Below are 22,001 nucleotides of genomic sequence, written 5' to 3' on the forward strand. Positions count from 1 at the left end.
ATTCTGACTCATTCAGCTTTAATGTTTTGTTTTTTGTTGTTTTTCGATTGTAAGCGTCTTTGCTCAGATCAGTTATAATCAAGTGCAATTGACTTGTTCAATAACATATTTTAATAGCCTTAATCCATGCCTTCTGTCTTTGTTGTTTACTCAATCAACCCTTTAAATTTCAGTTTACTCAATAGCAACATTTCTGCATGCAAGTTCATAAACATTCCATGTGGCAAAATTTCTAATCTAAATACTGTGATAGTGTTTAATATGTATGAATCAGTGTTATTTCCAGTCAGAGGCGGGAAGATCAGACTAATCAGACACACCAAGGGAATATTGGGGATTAAAGTCCGAAACCTGACATAAAATAATCTTAAAGATCAATTGGGACATTTCCCAATCAGTGTTGGGAAAGTTTACTTTGAAAATGTAATAGGTTACAGATTACAAGTTACCCTATTTAAAATAATAGTAATAGTAGTGTAAATTTTTCAATTTAATGTAACTGATTATTTTTACTTTTTGACTACTTTTCTAAATTTCTAATGTATGTTTATTTTCAACTGTTAATCATTTACGATGATTAATCATTTATGCTGATGCAGCATTTTCAAACATTTACACCATGTAGGGTTCACCTTACAGTGGTGCTCGACACTGTCAGACTTTCAAAATCCTTCATCACTTGAATTCAGATGATCACATTTGAACACATCCACCACACAATCAGACTTTAGTACTGCCTTTTACTTTAATGAGATTGATCTGTGCATAGCAGAAGTTCAGTGCAGATTTAAAATCATAAGAAATAGTTTACCGATTCTGTTTTTCAAACCTAATCTTTTTGCATAACTACAGCAAACACTGCATCTAACAATTGTTTGGAAAAAATAGTTAAGTTAATAACAAAATTAAAAAATAAAAGCATATACATCAACTCAAATACGGTTATCTAATAAGCATACATCCTATTCTGTGCACTATACTCCTGAAACATTGGTGTCTTTGAAACATTGCTGTCTCTGTATATGATATGACGATAGTTTTCTCAAAATAAGAAAAATGCTCATGAAGTGACTTAGAGCAGTTCCAGAGATTATGTTTATGTGTTCATGTACTCATATATTGAGGCTGAAAACACAGTGAGATTCAGTAGGCCTATGTGTATTAACTGAAACCCATTATTATCTGTCTGCAATACCGGAGGACGCAATTTCAGGAAAGCATTTGTAGGATCGCATTTCTTGGACCCTAGTTTTTTGTGACAGCGCCACCTACCGAGTCTGAGAACCGCAGTCCCAGGAACGCATTTCCAGGACCCTAGTTTTGGAGGACCGAAAAAAGATTGTGTATATTTTATAAAATAATATATTACAACAGTTGAACTTGAACACACACAAATCTAATTTGTTCATGATGTGAACCACATAGAAAGAACTTCATGGACAACATCTTCACTGACTCCTAAGAGAGAGAAAGTGAGAGAAGTGAATGAAATAAGGAACAATTAGTTGAACATGTTCTACTCTCTATTTTAAATTTCATATTTAAAAGATCTTAGTGACCACAGAGAGCACACACATACAATACACAAATAATTATATAAATGTTATTGCATGCTGTTCAAAGATTTGGAAAAAACTTTATGTTGTGGGAATAAAGGTTCTTGAAAAACTCGACTTCACTGAAATAGTACATGGTGAACATAATCACTGCTGGGTTAACAGAAATAGTGTTATTGCATAAAAAAAGGATAGATTGGACATTGTGTAAAAACAAAGGCCACTTTGACATAAGAATAACAATCCCAGTCATTTCCAAAGATCTGGGGATTTTACCACGATGGTAGCTGAACAAATTCAGAGTTACAGGATTAGTTTTGAGTTGACATAACCAAAACTCTCCAATCCGGTTTTGTTGGAACCATGATGCTGTTCATCAATTTTCTTTGGCAACTCAGGCTTTGATCCTTAGTTTGTGGAGCGCATACACATGAATGTGTGACATCACTGGTGAACAGCCAATCATGAGCCTTGCAACACAAAGCAAGTTTGATTTACATCTCGCAAGAGACCCAGCGAGATTCAAAACTAAATGTTAAGAGATTGAAGAATATGACAAATTTAAACGTCATATGAAACATGAAAGAGGAAAAATTAAATAAATGATCTTGCTATATATTCAAATCACCATCACTTCAGCTAGCCTACATTAACTTTCCATTGAAATGCATCACAATAGTTTTTAATATTAACGAAATAAGAATTGATTCACATTTGATACTCAAACTCTGACTGTCATCCATCTTTGCTGGTCCTCTAATTCGTTAGGTGGCATTGTCACTAAAAACCTAGGGTCCTAGGAATGCGTTCGAAATGCATTATTATCGACGATGTCACCACCAACGACTCTGCGTCCTTGGTGGCGTCAGAAACTGAGGAACGGGGAGATTCCGGCAAGGAACCTGAAGCAGCCTCACCAACCCAACCCCCGGCCCATAGTTTTTACACTGTGGGGGCACCATTATGTGCACAGTACATTCTGCATTAATGATGTCAAATGGTTGCACTCGGTGAGCTACTGGTGCTTTTTACCGTGACACAACTCAATAAAATAAATAAACACAAGAAAATAAAATATTGATATGATACCACATTGTGTGGCTTTTGGATGTAATTTTCAGTCGGAGGGTAAACAAAAGAAGCAATATAAGACTTCACTGATTTCCTAGCGATAAGAACAGGAGAAAATAATGAGAAGATGCATGTGGACGAATAAAATGTCCTAAAGACCCACTTTTTTCCTTCACTTTAGCCCTGATGCCTTTGAGGTTTTTAGTGGACCCCAGCTACTGAGACTGCTTACAAGCGGCTGAGATAAGAAGTGCTACGCCATCCTGTTAGGATGTAAACGTGCCAATGCTAATCATGATGCTGTGGCTGCTGGAGGAATTTCTCAGCACAGGATTCCCTCGAGATCAGGGGCATTCAGAGTCCTTGTGGGGAAAAATCGATGGCAGGGCATTTGGTTAAGACTATACTTATATCCATGACCACCTATAGCTGTAGTCATCATATCAGTATTTTATTTTTCAAAGTTGTCTATTCTGACTTGTGTTGGGGTAAAAACAGCAACAAGTAGCGGCAGCGGCTCACCGAGTTAAACCATTTTACGTCATAAGTATAATGGCGCCCCAAATAGTCCAAAATATGTATAAAACTATGTGATTTTTTAAAATAACATACATCTTTCGTGGGTTTTCTATTACATATTTCAATAAGAGACATAATTTATGGTATATTAAGCTATACATGTCTTAATACCTGGGGATCCTTTTAAGAGATTACGTTTTAGACACCATATTTCCTGTTTATGCTTTTTCTCCAAAAAAACTTTTCAAACAGCCACAGAGCAAACAGTATGCTGTTTTGTTCCTGCATGAATCAATCGTTTAAATGATTCGGTTCAATCACAATGACTCACTTATTAACAGTGACTTACTGTTGCCTACTGGTGGTTTTAATTTCACATTTAAGGTATCTTTTAATTTTTAAAATCATTTCAAACATCAGTTTTCAATATTTTTGTTTATTATATCAAAACATTATTCATGCATTTGTAACTGCAGGTTAAGGTATTCCATGTCCCTCTGGGCTGCATTATACAGTGTGTAAATGCATGTAAATTACACTTCTAATGCAACTTCTGTGTTTCCTCTGCATTGCAAAGATCAATTCTGTTGATGCTGATTTAATTTGCTTGGTAACTACCCAAATGCAAGAATCTGACTCAAAAGATGGTGCACACTAAGAAAAAATGACTTAAAGGTAAGAATGGCCATAAAACTGGATGGAAATTATTAATTTCTATTACTGCTGTGAACTGACCACATAGAAAAATGAAGAATATCAAAAAATTCAGTCAGCAGTCCACGGTAGTCCTTACGATATCAGCACAATAACACACTAATTATCGACTAGCAATGTGTAATTAACGTTATCAATAAAATCCAAGAATATTATGAAGATATCTTTTTTTTTCAATATCACACACTCCTAATTTATGTTGTTTAATTGATTATAATAATTTATTGATAATAATTGTTTCAAATTAATATTAATTAATACTTTTGACCAGTGGCGGTTCTACATTGAAATACACCCTGGGCGAGACCCCTTTCGAGTCCCCCCCCACCACCACCACCACACACAAAAATAAACAAAGTTCTGCACAAACAGTTATATTTTATTATAACAACATAAGTGGTAATTTATTAACTATTGCAATTTAAACAGCAAACACACTTTTTAAGGTGCACAATTTCCACCTCCAACATTGCCAAAGGACAATGAACACCATTCTGCACAAAATATGAGTATAAGTTATCAGAACTTAAATAAATATACACTATATTAATATGCCAAAAATATATACAATCAGATATATAAAAAGTAACAAAAGCAGAGAGCAACAATATTATCAACAAAAAATATAAAGAATATTTGGGCTTCTCCATCAGTGACACCATCTAATGACCACTGACAGCTGTTCTGTGTGGCTTATATCTGGGGTGCAATCCAAAATTATTGAAAAAAACTTTGCCTGCTTGATGTCATCCACTATAGCAGATATGATTTTGCTGCTCAACAAATCAATCAGCTCATTCTGCACATGATGGCCTAGGTAGCTGTTATGACTTGCTGTTCCTCGGTTGGCTCACTCCTTCCATGCTTTCATGCAATTGAGGTGTTCTGTACTCTTTTTATGTGATGTGAGATAGGGCTGTCGCGGTTAAGAAATTTCCCCTGCGGTTATTATGGGTGGCTCAATAGCGCGATATGCGGTATTACCGCCGGTTTTTTTTTTTTACATACCTAATTTATCCTGATTTTGCTGCATACAAAGCTCTATCGTTGAGTTATGTAGCATATATTGTTGCTTTTTTTAACTGACAGAGACGTTTTAAAACATTTTTATTTATTGTTTAATACCAAACAGCAACAAGAACATGCGTTTTCCAATATATATATATATTTTTTTTAAGAAATCAAGTTCTAACATGTATTACATGTAGGCCTATGTGCGCGCGACTTTGGACAGCAGCGGAAATCTAGACTGATTATCGCGTCACCACTGGCCCACCAGGACAGTAGATTCGCGCTGGAGTCGATGCACTCCTCATGCAGATAGCGTGTGAGCTCGTTATCTGCTCACGCTTTCTTGGGTATGGGCACTGACGCAGAGGTTGTCCGTGACTTCAGCAGGTATGCCTGTTACATTCACGGCTGTATTTTACAGATTTCGCAAAGGCTTCAGCTACTCCTAACTGTCGGCCGGTCTCAGCTGTTCTTTTTGATGTTGCTCCGCGATCTGATGCTTGAGGGGGCAGCTGCACTGGATGACAGGGGACACTCGAAAACGCTTAACATGGCTTAATGTAGGGACAGTGATATTAACAGACCAAACTAACTAAAAATCATACTAATAAAGTATACTATCTATAAAAAATCAGATGAGCCCTGAATATGAATGCAACTCGTTTAATAACACGTTAAGCCTTTTCCTCCCATAGAAAACCGTTATAAGAAAACGCTTAATGTGGCTTAATGTACTAAGACAGTGATTTTTAAAAACCAAACTCACTAAACATTATACTAATAAAGTAGTATACAATGTACAAAAAAACAAAACAAAAAAACAGATGATCCCTGAATATGAATGCAAGTCGTTTAATAACACGTTATGATGGTTTTCTATGAGAGGAAAAGGCTTAACGTGTTATTAAACGCGCTGAATTCATATTCAGGGATCATCTGATTTTTTGTAGATAATATACTTTATTAATATGATGTTTAGTGAGTTTGGTCTGTTAATATCACTGTATTGGTACATTAAACCACATTAAGCGTTTTTCCCGTTAAGCGTTTTAGAATGTCCCGATGACCTCAAATTAGATGTATTGCAGTGTCACAGGAACCTTTTTTGAAGCACATTTTGCATATCGGCTCATCTATATTCGCTGGCTCGTCCTTTTCATTGGGTTGAAAGCCAAAATGTTCCCAAACTGGCAACGTGACATTAGGTTTTGGGACGAGATCGAGCGCCTCCCATCGTTTCAGCCGGCTTATTCAAAACTAACGCAGCACCATAAAGCTACAACGGCTCACGAGAAAATTACAGTCGTGACCATATTGTATCATTAATTTATTTAACATTGAATGCACAGTGACAAATTGAAAAAAAAAAAAACAATAAGGCCACAGCCTCATATAAAAAAAAAAAAAAAAAAAAAAAACCTGAACACTGCGGTTGCCGCGGTTTCTGCGGTTGCTATCTTTCCTCTGCGGTTTGCTTGTCAATAGCGCGGTATTACAATTTTGCGGTTATCGCGACAGCCTTAATGTGAGATAATTGCTTGCATGTTTCCAATTTGCCATTCCTGCACTTGTTAAATTGATGTTCCTCTTGGAAAACAATTTGCAGCAGAAGCAAAAGAGGCTGTTGTTCTTAACTGAATAAATCAGCCAACTTCTTGCCATCTTTTCACCACTTAATACAACATTTTATTTTAATTAAATATTCATCATTAAAGTCAGTTCATTGTTTTTTAATGTTGACAAAAGCAAGTTTTTAAATGTTGAAATTAACACACTCAAACAAGGAGCAAAACTTATATTCTACAGCTTTTATCAATCTTAGTTAATGTTACAAATGGACTATTTCATTCATTCATTCACTTTATTTATAGAGCAGTTTAACTTTATTATGTTATGGCCAATGACTATAACTTTGTACATAACTCACTCAGACATGTGCCTGTTTTCGGTGATGTGATATATTTCAGACTGTCCAAGACATTTTCAATCACGCCGACGCCCTCTCGGCTGTTAGAGTCCAGTTCTGTCACAGAAAGACAGGTGTGATTTATTTTAACGCAGAATAAATTAATGTCTGTCAGGTAATGGTGCCATTTTATGCGTGGTATTAAAAATAAATCGCGCTCTTAAAAAAAACAGTAAACTGTATATACTAGTATTGCATTCTGAAAGAAAACGGAATGTTCGTTATAAAGGGGAGGGAGGAGAAGGGAACCTCCATCTGCAGAAAAACCGAGGAAACCCCACCTGCACAGTGCAACCCCGTCAGTCCCGAGCATTAAAGTGCCCGTTATCACATCGCTGACATTTAGACCGTTACACTGTTTCATGACATCAGATTCAACAGCTAAAACTAAGATTAGGAAGGTATATGAAGGTCACAGTAAGCGTTCCGTAACCGTTTATGTGACCAAACATTTACATCCATCAAAATACATTATAACTATGGAAGCACATGGGTAGCGATATTCAATTTGGAATGTAATATGCAAAATGACAATGCATTTCTGTATTTACATTTACATTTTCCAATACATTTGTGCAACGTTTGGTGCAAAATGAAAATGAAAATTAAATTACATAATTTTCATTTGGCATTTTATACACCAGTTTTAATATGTAAAATGAATACTAATTTTAACACTTTATAAGTTGCAAAATTAAAATGAAAATGTATTACAGAAATGATTAGATATGTATAACATGTTCAAGCAAAAACTGTGGCAAAATTATCATTTAAATGCTATTTTTCTTAAATGCATTAACACACACAGTCAAGACACTTACGATTACATTTTCATTCAGTGTCCCGCAATGAATGTAGCAAAATTCAATGTGCACATTGAAAATGCATTCCGAGCCGATCACGTGTCCGCCCCCTCCCGACACGTCAATCACTGCGTGAACAAGGCGGGGCTTGCAGAAGGTCAAGAGACTCCTCAAGAAGAGGATTCAAGTGAGAGAACATGGACAAGACAGTTGGCCCGTGTACGTTTTGATCATTTCGGTTTATGGCTTCAATATTACATTCACACTTGTGGGCGGCGCTGAAGCGCTCCTTTCATCTGATTGGTCGAATCGCTCCAGCTTAAGCTCAGTCTTTTCATTCTTTCAGGCAGAATAAGAGTCAGTGCGAGTGAAGCACTGTAATGTCCGAAACCACCGCTCACTTTTAATTAGCATAATATTTGAATCAGATGATGCTGGCCACATAATTCGTGCTGCTGCGACTTGCAAGAGACCCCGTTAAATTATTTCTAAGATATAGTATTGTATAAATATTGTCCCACTGATAAATACAGTGCAAATAGTTCTGTCTCCTTGGATAACAGTGAAGTGGAAATAAATATAGTTAAATTTATGAAATAAAATTAAATAGGATTTTTTTGGGAAGGTAAGTCTGGCCAGTTATACAGCAACACGAGTCAGACGAGTCTGAAGATCTGAGCTGAATTTGGTGAAACATTAAAGTTCTAGTCTGTGTCAGTTACTCTCATAATAAATAATAATAATAATGTTACCTGTATTTTTCGGTATAAGTTGCATCAGTCCAAAAATACGTCATGACGAGGAAAAAAACATATATAAGTCGCATTTATTCAGAACCAAGAGAAAACATTACCGTCTACAGCCGCGAGAGGGCGCTCTGGGGTAGGCTACAGGAGCACTGAGCAGCATAAAGCTAATTTTACTATTTTTATTTCAGAAATGTAACAATATTAATTTTTACAATTATTTATTAATGTCACACACACATACCTAGTGCCTTATGACTTAAAAGATGAGAGTGGTAAATGTTACAGACATGGAACTGTTCAGTCTATTATTATTTGTTTCCACTTCACTTTTTTCCAAAGAGACAGAACTATTTGCACTGTATTTATCAGTGGGACAATATTCATACAATACTGCAACCTAGAAATAATTTGCAGGTCTCAGCAGCACGAATTATGTGCCCAGCTACATCTGATTCAAATATTATGCTAATTAACAGTGAGCGGTGATTTCAGACATTGTACAGTGTCACACTCGCACTGACTCTTATTCTGCCTGAAAGAATGAAAAGACCGAGTTGAAGGTGGAGCGATTCGACCAATCAGATGAAAGCAGCGTTTCAGCCCCGCCCACAAGTGCGAATGAAATATTGAAGCCATAAACCGAAATGATCAAAACATTTTCATTTTGCACCTTTTTTGCACCTTTTTTGCACACAAATGTATTGCAAAATGAAAATGTAACTACAGAAATGCATTGTCATTTTACATATTGCATTGTCATTTTGCATATTACATTCCAAATTGAATATCGCTACCCATGTGCTTCCATACTATAACAACGGGTTTTGTCATGCATTTAAAACGATGCCATCCCCCTCTAGTGAAGCCAATAAGGAAGTGACTAAAACTGCAATTCATCGACTGGCCGCTTGAGGCTGGCTGCAAAAGAGAGTCAATCCCATAGACTCCCCATGTTAAAATGCCCAACTTTTCAGCAGAAAAAAAACATGTTTTCAGCCTGGTGCAAAAAATTATTTTGGTCTATATAGCTAATTTTGCCCTTCATGACAACTGTGAGGGGGGTGAATTTTTTTATAACTCATCCGTTTAAATTATATTAAGCCTTAAAGTTATGCATAATTAAGGGCGTGGCCACTTGAGTGACAGGTGAATTGCCACTGCTGTCACAGCCGTCGCGCTAGGTGGGCGTGGCTTCAGCAACCAACTCCCGCCCTTTTGCCCATTTTCAATTGTCCGGGAGAGTCGCCCGGTGACGCGCTGCCAAGATGGCGACGGCTCGCTCTGCACACTCTAGGCCGGTGACACACTGGCTGCGTGGCGTCTCTGCTGCGTGCCACAAGTGTCCCAGAAGCGTGGCGGATTCTGTGTCTTTACACACCAGAAGCGTGCCTGGCGCGACGCTTTGTTGTGAAAAAATAACCAAAATAACCTGTAATAACCAATGCAATTGGTTGCCTTGTATATTTTTCACTGTTGACATTCTTTCTTGACTTAAAACTGAGCAGCTTCTGGCATTCATTGATATTCACTTGTTGTGCATGTATATATTTATGTGAATGTGTCTTAGCAATATATACAGTAATATTAACATTAACACAACTGGGTGAGGAACAGCCAAACACAGCTAACAAGGTTGCTGAAGACAGTTTACTGTGTAAAAAACATATACCACGGCAAGATGCAGCAACAAGACACAAGGTAGATGTGCTGCCCAAGCTCTGTTGAAGAAGCACAAATAAATTGAGGACTGGTCAGCAGTGTCACCCAAAGTAGCTTACTGCAGCAGATGAAAGGCACATCATGCTTACTTGCCTTGCAATCGGAAGATGGCCAGCAGTACCATCAGCTCAGAGCTGCAGAAAACTGTGGGACCCTAGTACATCCATCTATCGTCTGGAGAAGTCTGGTCAGAAGTGGCTGGCCAAGTAGAAGGTTTTAAGACAACTTTGATTCACTTTTTTGATCCATTTCAAATGTTGACTACTCTATATTATATATGCATTTATCCATCCATCCATCCATCATCCATCCATCTTCTACTGCTTATTCGGGGCCGGGTCGCGGGGGCAGCCATCTAAGCAGAGAACCCCAGACTTCCCTCTCCCTAGACACTTCCTCCAGCTCTTCTGGGGGGACACCGAGGCGTTCCCAGGCCAGCCGGAAGACATAGTCTCTCCAGCGTGTCCTAGTCTCTCCAGCGTGTCCTAGGTCTCCCCCGGGGTCTCCTCCCAGTGGGACGCGTCCAGGAGGCATCCGGAACAGATGCCCGAGCCACCTCAGCTGACCCCTCTCGATGTGGAGGAGCAGCGGCTCTACTCTGAGCTCCTCCCGGGTGCCTGAGCTTCTCACCCTATCTCTAAGGGATCGCCCAGCCACCCTGCGGAGAAAGCTCATTTCAGCCACCTGTATCCGGGATCTTGTCCTTTCGGTCATGACCCAAAGCTCATGACCATAGGTGAGAGTAGGAACGTAGATTGACCGGTAAATCGAGAGCTTTGCCTTGCGGCTCAGCTCTTTCTTCACCACGACAGACCGGTACATCGACCGCATTACTGCAGAAGCTGCACCGATCCGTCTGTCAATCTCCCGTTCCATCCTTCCCTCACTCGTGAACAAGACCCCAAGATACTTAAACTCCTCCACTTGAGGCAGGAACTCTACACCAACCTGAAGTGGGCAAGCCACCCTTTTCCGACTGAGGACCATGGCATTTATTTATTTTATTTTATATATATATATATATATATATAATAAACATTTCATATAGTGTGTTTGTGTGTACATATATGTAATGTATGTGTTTATTATATGTATGTGTGTGTGTGTGTGTGTATATATATATATATATATATATATATATATATATAGTAAAGTTTGTTAAATGTGTATATATGATATAACCTAGAGTAGTCAACATTTGAAGTGAACCTGAAGTTGTCCTAAGCAGCCCGATCTCCCCTTCAAAATCAAACACAAAAACGGATTAATGCCCTGTTTCCGCCCCTCCCCAGAAAATAATGCTATTATATGTATGTAATGCAAGTGTCAACGTAATAATCAATGTATATTATGCGTCAATATTTACCGATAATTGCTGCAAATATAGTTGCAGCTGTCTGTCCCGCTTAAAACCATTCAAACTGGCTGACAGCGCAGAGTTGTTTGGAACTATTGAGAGCTACATGAACCACGTGACAGCGTGGTGGCGAGATCGAAGAGTGTAGCAACTCTCATATTTAACGGCTCTGTTCTATATTATAGATCAGTGAGCCGTACCAGAGCCCGTCTACGGAGAGCCTTGGCACTCCCTATTCAGCCCCATTGTATTGATTTTGGTTGCAGTTCCATTAGAATTCCACTAGGGGTGATCGCGAGCGAGTGCAGACTGAATGGGAGTCAATGGGGCTATACGGCTAAATGTGTCTCTTTCACCCGATTGCCGTTGAGAAATCTCAGATTTTATTGTAGGCTTTGCAAGTTCAACATAGGTTATAGGTCGAAAGTTGAATGAACCAGTACTATTGTCCTTTCGATTTCTTACAGGTGGGGCCGTTGTTGGCCGGAACAAGCTAGCATTCTGCTAATGAATGCTGATTGGTCAGTGACGGACTTGCGACCTGAAACTAAAGCAGAATCAGAAGAAAGAGCTCGAGCCCGTCTGAGAGTGTCCAGAGAATGTCTAATGTAGACGGGCTCTGGAATGTCTGACATTATCTTAAGGAGGACTTTCTGTCGAAGTTAATTTTTACCTCAAGTAGCAGCTGGTGTTATCGTCGATGCCACGAGTAAGGAAGCCATGAAGCGGAAGTCAGAAATTGCCGTAAAGCAGACCCTCTGGCAGTGTGAAAATATGTGACGTCATCACATTTTTGAACGCCTTTTTAGAGCAAAGTGAACTTAAAAATGCAATTTTCAGCTGAGTGTATTATCTTAGCCCCCCTTTCGAATACAACATTTAAGTTACTAGACAAAAAATTATATCCTGAGAAAAGTGGGTTTTGAGGGGTATTTCGCCATAGACCTCCATTCATTCTGCACTCGCGAGCGAGCGCCCCCGCATGGATAGAGACGTGTTACTGCAACCAATCCAGAACCCGGAAGTAAGCAGAGGGTGCCAATTCTCTTAGATTATTATTATTAGACATTCTCTGGCCGTACCCCATTTACTTACAGCCAATCATACATCATCCGGGCAAGTTACGTAATTAATATTCATAAACCAAGTGTCTGCCACTAGTGCACTTGTACAGTTTGTTCGCTGTATGAAGCCTAGATCTATCTTACGTTGTCTTCACAATCGGTGTGTTTGTGAGAACCTTCAATACTGCTTCTCATCCAAAACATCCTATAAACGTTAACTGGGAAAAAAGCCCTCTAAGGCTAAAATGGTTTCTTCCATGTTTGTTATCTGTAGACTACAAGCCAAAAGTGAAAGTTATAGGAGCCATTTCCACCAAATAACTGCGTCACGTTATCATTGCACAAAAAGTGAGTATCAAATGCATTTTTTGATACACAAAACTTGCGTGATGATTATATTTTGTAAAAAGTCTAAGCCTGTATCGAATAAAATCGAAGCGAAAGCAGATGGAGGTCGAATCCCATTTCGACGTCGCAGGGTATTAACCTAAAGCGGCTTAATGTAACCACTAAAACGACGAACTATCTTGTACTGCTTCGTAAGACTATTATTCTGACTCATTCAGCTTTAATGTTTTGTTTTTGTTGTTTTTCGTGTTGCTGCGTCACGCCACATATCCTAAAGTAGGCTTACCTATATTCCCACCCACCTGAAATTTAATCATCGAATATATCGAACAAAGAATATAACCCAGTTTTAACAAGATATAAATATAGTACACTACACCCATTGTTTACAAAAAAAAAAAAAAAATCGTAGGCGTGATGATAATGGATCATACCAAACCGTAGTGGTGGTGGGGGGAAACGAGGAGTCCAAAACAGGAAATGGTAGAAACTACTTGTAAGCGTCTTTGCTCAAACCAGTTAATCATAAGAGAACTTGACTTGTTCAAGAAAATATTTTTATAGTCTTAATCCATGCCTTCTGTCAATGTGGTGTGTTCTGACTGAATTAGGTTTACTTAACAGCAACATTTATAAATACATTCAGGATAATAAACATTCCACGTTAAATTTCTAGCCTAATTACTGTGATAGTGTTTAATATAATCAGTGTTTCTGTTATTTCCAGTCAGAGTCAGGAAGATCAGACTAATCCGACGCCACAGAGCAGCTTCATAAGGACAGAATGAGTAAAGCACAAAAAAACAAAGATGATGATTTTTCTCCAGGATCCAGGTACTCTCATTAAAGACAACATTACATCAGAAGTTAACATTTTTACTTTGTTAATACACTTTTTCTGGTTTTATTATGAAAGACACACATCAGTTGAGGTCAACAAGCCCTCTTGTTTGCTCTATTACAGTTTAGTCCAGCAAGATGGATCAGATTCTCAAGAGCCCAGCTGTGTGTCCATGAAGAGTGAATGGTCTATAGATCCTCCACCATACTTGAAGGATGGAGACAAACCACAACGTGTCAGGTACATAGCTGCTTATGGTTTTACCATGACCTCTTGTGGTCTCTCCCAGTCTCTTAATGGTTTTATAAAATATCAGCAGTAATATGAAAAACCCCACCAACATTCATTAAATATTGGGAATTTTGGACATTTGTTTAAATCTGTTGTGTTAAACAAAAACCTGATTTGAAATTGAACGTATTATCAAATTAGCCACAATGAGTAGTAAACAACATGTGAAAGAATGAATAATGTTGTGGGGATAATATCTGTAACTTCCGGTTCCGTAGTTCTGCATTCGAAGGTTCTTGCTCATGGATTCACATCATAAAGGATAAATATATGATAACTTAAAAAGTTAAATGTAACCTCTGTTCTGTTATTGGTCAGTTCAGCAGAAAAGATCAGGCAGAGAGTCCAGCTCTGTGTCTATGAAGAGTGACTGGTCTATAGATCCTCCACCATACTTGAAGGATGGAAACAAACTGCAAAGTGTCAGGTACACAGTTGCTTAATGGTTTTATAGAATGGCAGCCAAAAAACCTCAATATTTGATTAATAGTTACATTTATTTATCATAACTATAAACAGGGGTGCACATAATTTTCAAGGGGTAATCAGTCTTACTTTTCCAATACAAATAAGAACAGTCTTGGAAGAAAAAAAAAAGTGGCAACTTTTTTAAGTGGCAACCTCCTAAAAAAACTTCATTCTGCGGCGCCACTTCAAGCTCTTGCTGGATCCACTTCTCAGCTATCAAATAGAGCAGTAGGACCCAATCCTGGTCCTGGAGAACCCCTGACACTGCACATTTTATATGTCTCCCTATTCAAACACACCTGATTCAACTCATCAGCTCATTAATGAAGACCTCAAATGTGTGTGTCAGATAAGAGAGACGCCAAAAACATGTAGTGTTGGGGGTTTTCCAGGATCAGGATTGGGAACCACTGCACTAGAGGAACCTCTGTACTTCCTCAACAGACCACGAAACAACCATTTTTTTGGTTGTTAAAAAAGGTGTTCAATGGTGCAGGTAGTGGCGACTCTCTCCAGCTAATCAGTGAACAGCAGTGTTTACACGTCACAGTACGGTTTGATTGGATCCTCAGCCAAGGTGGCACTGAAAAAGGTAATGTACCCAGTGAACTGTTCAGCCATACTGAACTGTACCATGTCTTATCATGCAGTGGTAAATCACCAGTAGTGTGACCCATTAAAAATAACTATGAAATTATATATATATATATATAATTATATAAATTAATAATAGTGATGTTATAATTATTTTTTAAATAAAATAATAAAGTGTGATGATAATACTATTGTATTTTAAAATAAAAATGGAGTATTAAATAAAAATACAATTATGTTACAGTAAATGTATGTGTAAAATGCTAATATTTACTTTTTTAGATATATACATTTTTATAATTTTCAAGTTTTACATTGGCAAGCTTTTATTTTGGCAGGTTGTCGGCAAGTAAGTATAGATTCAAAGTATCTGATTGTTGATTTACTTTATGCTGTTTTAAGGCGAACGAAGCGTTCCTCACCAGCGTTAACAGAACTCATCAGTAAGAAAATGAAATATGATGAGTCGATGAATCAACCACAAGTCATCAATGAAAGCATGTATCCTGGTGTCAGGTAAAATACAAGGTCTTGATGTTGCAAAGATTCATCATATCATTTATAATCAATAACATGATTATTAATTGTATGGTTTGCCTTTATTTGACTTCTGCAGTTTTATATATGTAATGTGATTCATATTTAAATTTTACAGCCATGAAGTCCTAAACACATTAAGATCCAAACTGAAGAAACAGTTTCAGTGTCTTCTTGAAGGAACAGCAAAGCAAAGAAACCAAACACTCTTAAATGAGATCTACATAGAGCTCTACATCACAGAGAGTGAGAGTGGAGAGATCAGTAATGAACACGAGGTGAGACAGCTTGAGACACAATCCAGGAGAGCAGCAACAGAGGACACACCGATCAAATGCAGTGACATCTTTAGAGCTTTACCTGGACAAGACAAACCCATCAGAACTGTGCTGACAAAAGGAGTCGCTGGCATTGGAAAAACAGTCTCTGTGCAGAAGTTCATCCTGGACTGGGCTGAAGGACAAGAGAATCAGGACGTCCAGCTCATATTTCCACTTCCTTTCAGAGAAATCAATCTGATGAAGGACAAAACACTCAGTCTTTCAGATCTTATTCATGTATTTTTCCCTGAAATAAAAGAAATAGACTTTTTCAGTGATGAATATAAAGTGTTGTTCATCTTTGATGGTCTGGACGAGTGTCGTCTGTCTCTGGATCTGATGTCTCGGACATCAGAGCGATGTGAGGTTGTGTGATGTAAGGGAATCAGCATCAGTGAACGTGCTGCTGAAGAACCTCATTGTGGGGAATCTGCTTCCCTCTGCTCTCATCTGGATCACCTCCAGACCAGCAGCAGCTGATCTCATCCCCTCTGAGTGTGTCCATCGAGTGACAGAGGTACGAGGCTTCAGTGATCCACAGAAGGAGGAATACTTCAGGAAGAGAATCAGAGATCAGAGTCTGGCCGATAGGATCATCTCACACCTGAAATCTTCAAGGAGCCTCTTCATCATGTGCCACATCCCAGTCTTCTGCTGGATCTCAGCCGCTGTTCTGGAGAAGATGTTGAGTCAAGCAGAGAGTGGAGAGATTCCCAAGACTCTCACTCAGATGTACACACACTTCCTGATGGCACAGATTAACATCAAAGACACAAAGTACAACGAGAAGAAGGACACAGACAAAGAGATGGTTTTCAAATTAGGAAAACTTGCATATGAGCAACTGGAAAAAGGCAATGTGATCTTCTATGAGGAAGACCTGAGAGAGTGTGGCATTGATGTGACAGAAGCATCAGTTTACTCAGGATTGTGCACTCAGATCTTCAGAGAGGAGTTTGGCTTGAATCAGGTGAAGGTCTTCTGCTTTGTTCATCTGAGCGTTCAGGAACATCTAGCGGCTCTATATGCACACCTCTCCTGTACAAACCACAACATAAATGTGTTTGAGCCAGTCAGAAAACGTGGTTGGTTGTCTAGAATTAAGGACTGGTTTCAATCAAAACATGTTTCATTATCTGAGCTGCATCAGAGTGCAGTGAATGAGGCTCTACAGAGTACAAATGGACATCTGGATCTTCTCCTGCGGTTTCTTCTGGGTCTGTCAGTGAAGTCTAATCAGGGTCTTCTACAAGGACTAATGAAACAGACAAGAGGGAGCTCTGAGAGCAATGAGGAAACGGTTGAGTATATCAAGAAGAAGATCAGGAGCAGTCGCTCTCCAAAAAAATCCATCAACCTGTTCCACTGTCTGAATGAACTAGGTGACCATTCAGTAGTGGAGGAAATACAACAGTACCTGAAATCTGGAACATTAGCTGAAGCCAAACTCACTTCTTTGCAGTGGTCAGCTTTAATGTTTTTCTTGTTGACATTAAAGCAAATGAGCGATGTGTTTGAGCTGAATAAATTTGTTGGAAGAGAAAATGCATCAGATAAAGACGTTCGGAAGCTGCTTCCTGTGATTAAAGAATCCAGATCAGCACAGTAAGTAACACTGATGAAAACACTATCAAAACATTTTACTGAAAGTGTGTTGTAGGATTTGTGAACCTCTGTTAGTACTGACCCAAGTTTCCAATGACATTGCTTGTAAGCCTTTCTTCTAGATTTGATAACATATTTTGATATATGATGCCATGAGGCTGTTGTTTAACATATAAAAGCACAAATTAAAACAGCCATGAATATCATTATTATTAAATACAATTATTATTATTATTATTACTCAGTGGTTTCACCACTAGAGTTTGCCTCCCTGAAGATGTAATTTGCTAAAGTAAAAAAAAAAAGTGAAAAAGCATAATAGGACTCATTAAGTATTTTTGGTTGTTGTTGTTGTTGTTGTTTTACTGTTACAGTGTTGAATTTACTGTACTTAAATAATCAATCTCTCTACAGTTTGGATGGCTGTAATATCACAGCTAAAGGTTGTGCTGCTCTGGCTTCAGTTCTGAGATCAAACTCCTCAAACCTGAGAGAACTGGATCTGTCCAGGAATAAAATACTAGATTTGGGAATGAAGCATCTCTCTGATGGACTTAAGGATTCTCACTGTAAACTTGAGAAACTAAAGTAAGATCATCTCTTTGATGCTTTTTATTCCTGTGTGAGATAAGACATGTGCATTAATTGATCAAAAGTGACAGTAAATACATATGTAATGTTACAAATGATTCCAGTAAAAAAACAAAAACAATGCCGTTCCTTTGAGTTCATTATTCTTCAAAGAATCCTGAAAAATAATTTTACAGTTTCCACAAAAGTGTGAAGCAGCACCGTTTTCAGCATTTATAATAATCAGAAATGCTTCTCAATCAGCAAATCAGCATATTAGCATGAGTTCTGAAGGATGATGTGACACTGAATTTTCAGCATTATTGCTTCATTCTTCAGCTTTGAACACAATAAATTAGATTTTAACATATTACAACGAGAAACAGTTATTTTAAATTGTAATAAAATACAAAATATAAATGTCTTTACTGTATTTTCTTCTTTCAGAAATGTAGGTAGTTTTGTGATATAAAAGTTTGAGAGTGAAAATTGTCCTTGTTCTCTACAGGTTGAGAGATTGTGGTGTCACAGGTGAAGGTTGTGCTGCTCTGGCTTCAGCTTTAAGATCAAACCCTGAACACCTGAGAGAACTAGATCTGTCTGGGAATAAACTAAGAGATTCTGAAGTGCAGTTACTTTCTGATCTAAAAGATGATCCAGATTATAAACTAGCAAAACTGCAATACTGTGAGTTTATTTTTATTGTAAGCTTTTAAATGGATTCACAGGCCTTGTATATGTGTAAGTGGAGAACATAAAAGATAAGATTTTCATGAATATCTTTGACTATAATATTAATATGCTAATATCTCTGGCTGTGTTTTTTTTCTGAAATGGATCTGCTGATGTGATGTGACAGCAGTAATCTCTCATACTGTCTGTGTGTTTTACTTTAGGACTGAGTACAGTATAAAGACATCAATCCTGTTTCCTCAGGATCAGCTGATGTTGAACAAGGACCTGATACAGAGACGTCACAATCAGCAGAGACTGAAATAATTATGAATCTAGCACCTGTGTATTTTACTTTATATTTCTCATGAATTAATGTAAGACCATTACATTACCAGTGGGCTGGTTCTGAAATAGCTTACTACTCTTTCTATTTCTGCTAAATAAAGAAAAATATGCCATAAATAGTTCAAGTTGTTTTATGATACTGTAGATAGATGCCATTTCTTTTGCAAGTATTGTTTGTTCTCCGTTTTGGGGTTAGAGTTAGAGAAGTTAAGATGCTTTTCTTTTTATATATTTAATTTCTTTTAAGTAATTTAGCGGGTTTTAGTTTAGCTATTTTAGCCTGGTCCACCGCTGAAGTCAATCAGTATTTTTTTCTTTTCTCTTTTTTTTCTTTTTTTTTTAATAATTCTGTTTTAGGTTTGTGTATTTTTTTTTTCCAAGACATTGTTAGATCCCAGTGTTATCTGTCGTAGCTATACAAGGATTTGATTTCAAAATCTGTATCATAGCTATTCAACTATTTCATGTTATGAATTTAACCTCAGTGTGATCTTAAACCTGTTAACTGTCACGGGACGCCTACATTTACTTCACTATATTACAATTAAATCTAATCTAATGTTGACAAGCTATATATCGTTGGAAAGGTCTAAGACTCCCAAATATATATTTTACCAATGTTTTTGTTAAAAATTATGTAGGAAAAGTAATAGATTAATTTATGACAAGAGTGCACCCTCATAAATCTACATGATAACAGGTGTTCTGACCTTTGTTAAAAAAAAATTAATTCTTCGTTGCCTTTTTCTTTATCACATTTTAGAAATCATCAGAAATTATTTATTAACTGAAAGCTTAAAATCTCAAAATACATCCTTTAAAACCCATTTTAAAATCAGACATTTCATTACCATGTAAATGATACATCAATATCATGTTACAAAATGTTTTCATTCATGAATTATAAAAATTTAAGTTTGGGTTGTGCACTACAAAGTCTGTGTTCAAAAATGTGAGTGACAGTTAAGGGGAAAGTAAATCTGAGTTTGTGGTGACTTCAATTAAAATAAAAATAAAGAATACTATAATCTTAATTATAGTGAAGAAGGATTTTGAGAGTCAGTAATCAGTGTTGAGTTCTACTGCAAGGTTAACCCTGACTGGTTTACATGTTTCAAAATGATAACCAGTTACATTAATAAAGTAATTAAAATAGTTACTACTTATTACATTTTAAATAGGGTAATCTGTTGGCTATTAAATTTCCAAAATAACCTGCTCAACACCAATTTAGGAACAAGCATGTTCCAATTACAAATGGAGGTCGACCAATTTTGGATTTTACTGATACCAATAGCTAGCCACAATAATACAGATTAATCAACCAATGCTGAACAGAAACTAAAATTGTGTTCAATTAAAAATTAAAAAAAAGGACTGAACCATACTTTGCAATTTAATACAACATTTTATTTTAATTAAATATTCATCATTAAAGTCAGTTCATTGTTTTTTAATGTTGACAAAAGCAAGTTTTTAAATGTTGAAATTAACACACTCAAACAAGGAGCAAAACTTATATTCTACAGCTTTTATCAATCTTAGTTAATGTTACAAATGGACTATTTCATTCATTCATTCACTTTATTTATAGAGCAGTTTAACTTTATTATGTTATGGCCAATGACTATAACTTTGTACATACCTCACTCAGACATGTGCCTGTTTTCGGTGATGTGATATATTTCAGACTGTCCAAGACATTTTCAATCACGCCGACGCCCTCTCGGCTGTTAGAGTCCAGTTCTGTCACAGAAAGACAGGTGTGATTTATTTTAACGCAGAATAAATTAATGTCTGTCAGGTAATGGTGCCATTTTATGCGTGGTATTAAAAATAAATCGCGCTCTTAAAAAAAACAGTAAACTGTATATACTAGTATTGCATTCTGAAAGAAAACGGAATGTTCGTTATAAAGGGGAGGGAGGAGAAGGGAACCTCCATCTGCAGAAAAACCGAGGAAACCCCACCTGCACAGTGCAACCCCGTCAGTCCCGAGCATTAAAGTGCCCGTTATCACATCGCTGACATTTAGACCGTTACACTGTTTCATGACATCAGATTCAACAGCTAAAACTAAGATTAGGAAGGTATATGAAGGTCACAGTAAGCGTTCCGTAACCGTTTATGTGACCAAACATTTACATCCATCAAAATACATTATAACCAGAGGTGGAAAGTAACGAATTACATTTACTCGCGTTACTGTAATTGAGTAGCTTTTTTGTGTACTTCTACTTTTTTAAGTATTTTTTTTAATCTGTAATTTTACTTTTACTTAAGTATATTTTGTTTGAAGTATTGTACTTCGCTACATTTTAAAACACATTAATTACTGAGTAAAAAAAAAAATCGCTCCCTGGAAGGTATGGCAAACTGGCGCTAAAATCACAAGAAAGATGCAGACGGACAAAACAGGCGTTAGTGGTGCAGACACCGCTGAAAACGAAACCCAGTCATATTCTGAAGTTGAACTCAAGGAAATGAAGTGAACCCCTGGCCATATGTATGCTCTATTATGCTGTGTATGCTGTGCTTGCCTAGGAAGACCAAACTAGCAGCTTATAAAATCTCGACAAGACCTCAACCCCACGTAAGCATATAGAGGTGAGCTAAATAATTGCGTCATTGCATTGGTGGTTAAAATGGTGCTTTGACATTTTAGCAAGAGGTTTTGCACAAATTAGCCAAAAAGACTGGTGCGGAGTGTGCGATATATATTGTCTGCGATAATATCATAATTGTTGTTTTAATGATGTACGCGCGCATTTAGAGTGTTCTTTCACTGTGTGATTCAGTCTGTTGAAATGCATTTAGAATGAAATCAATCAAAATCATTTAGAATCAAAATCACACAAAGAATACTGTCTTTTCCTCT

At 37.3% G+C, this 22,001-nt stretch overlaps 1 protein-coding gene and 1 pseudogene across 1 annotated transcript in view; both read left to right on the forward strand.

The window, feature by feature from the left end:
- The window catches only part of LOC132107724 (phenylalanine--tRNA ligase beta subunit-like), a 297,726-nt gene that overhangs the window by 66,586 nt on the left and 209,139 nt on the right, over positions 1 to 22,001 (forward strand). The gene's annotated exons all lie outside the window — the stretch shown is intronic.
- Positions 15,479 to 22,001, forward strand: part of LOC132107738 (NACHT, LRR and PYD domains-containing protein 12-like) — a 33,433-nt pseudogene continuing 26,910 nt past the window's right edge.

Source organism: Carassius carassius, chromosome 28 (genome assembly GCF_963082965.1).
Source record: "Carassius carassius chromosome 28, fCarCar2.1, whole genome shotgun sequence".
NCBI classification, from domain to species: Eukaryota; Metazoa; Chordata; class Actinopteri; order Cypriniformes; family Cyprinidae; genus Carassius; species Carassius carassius.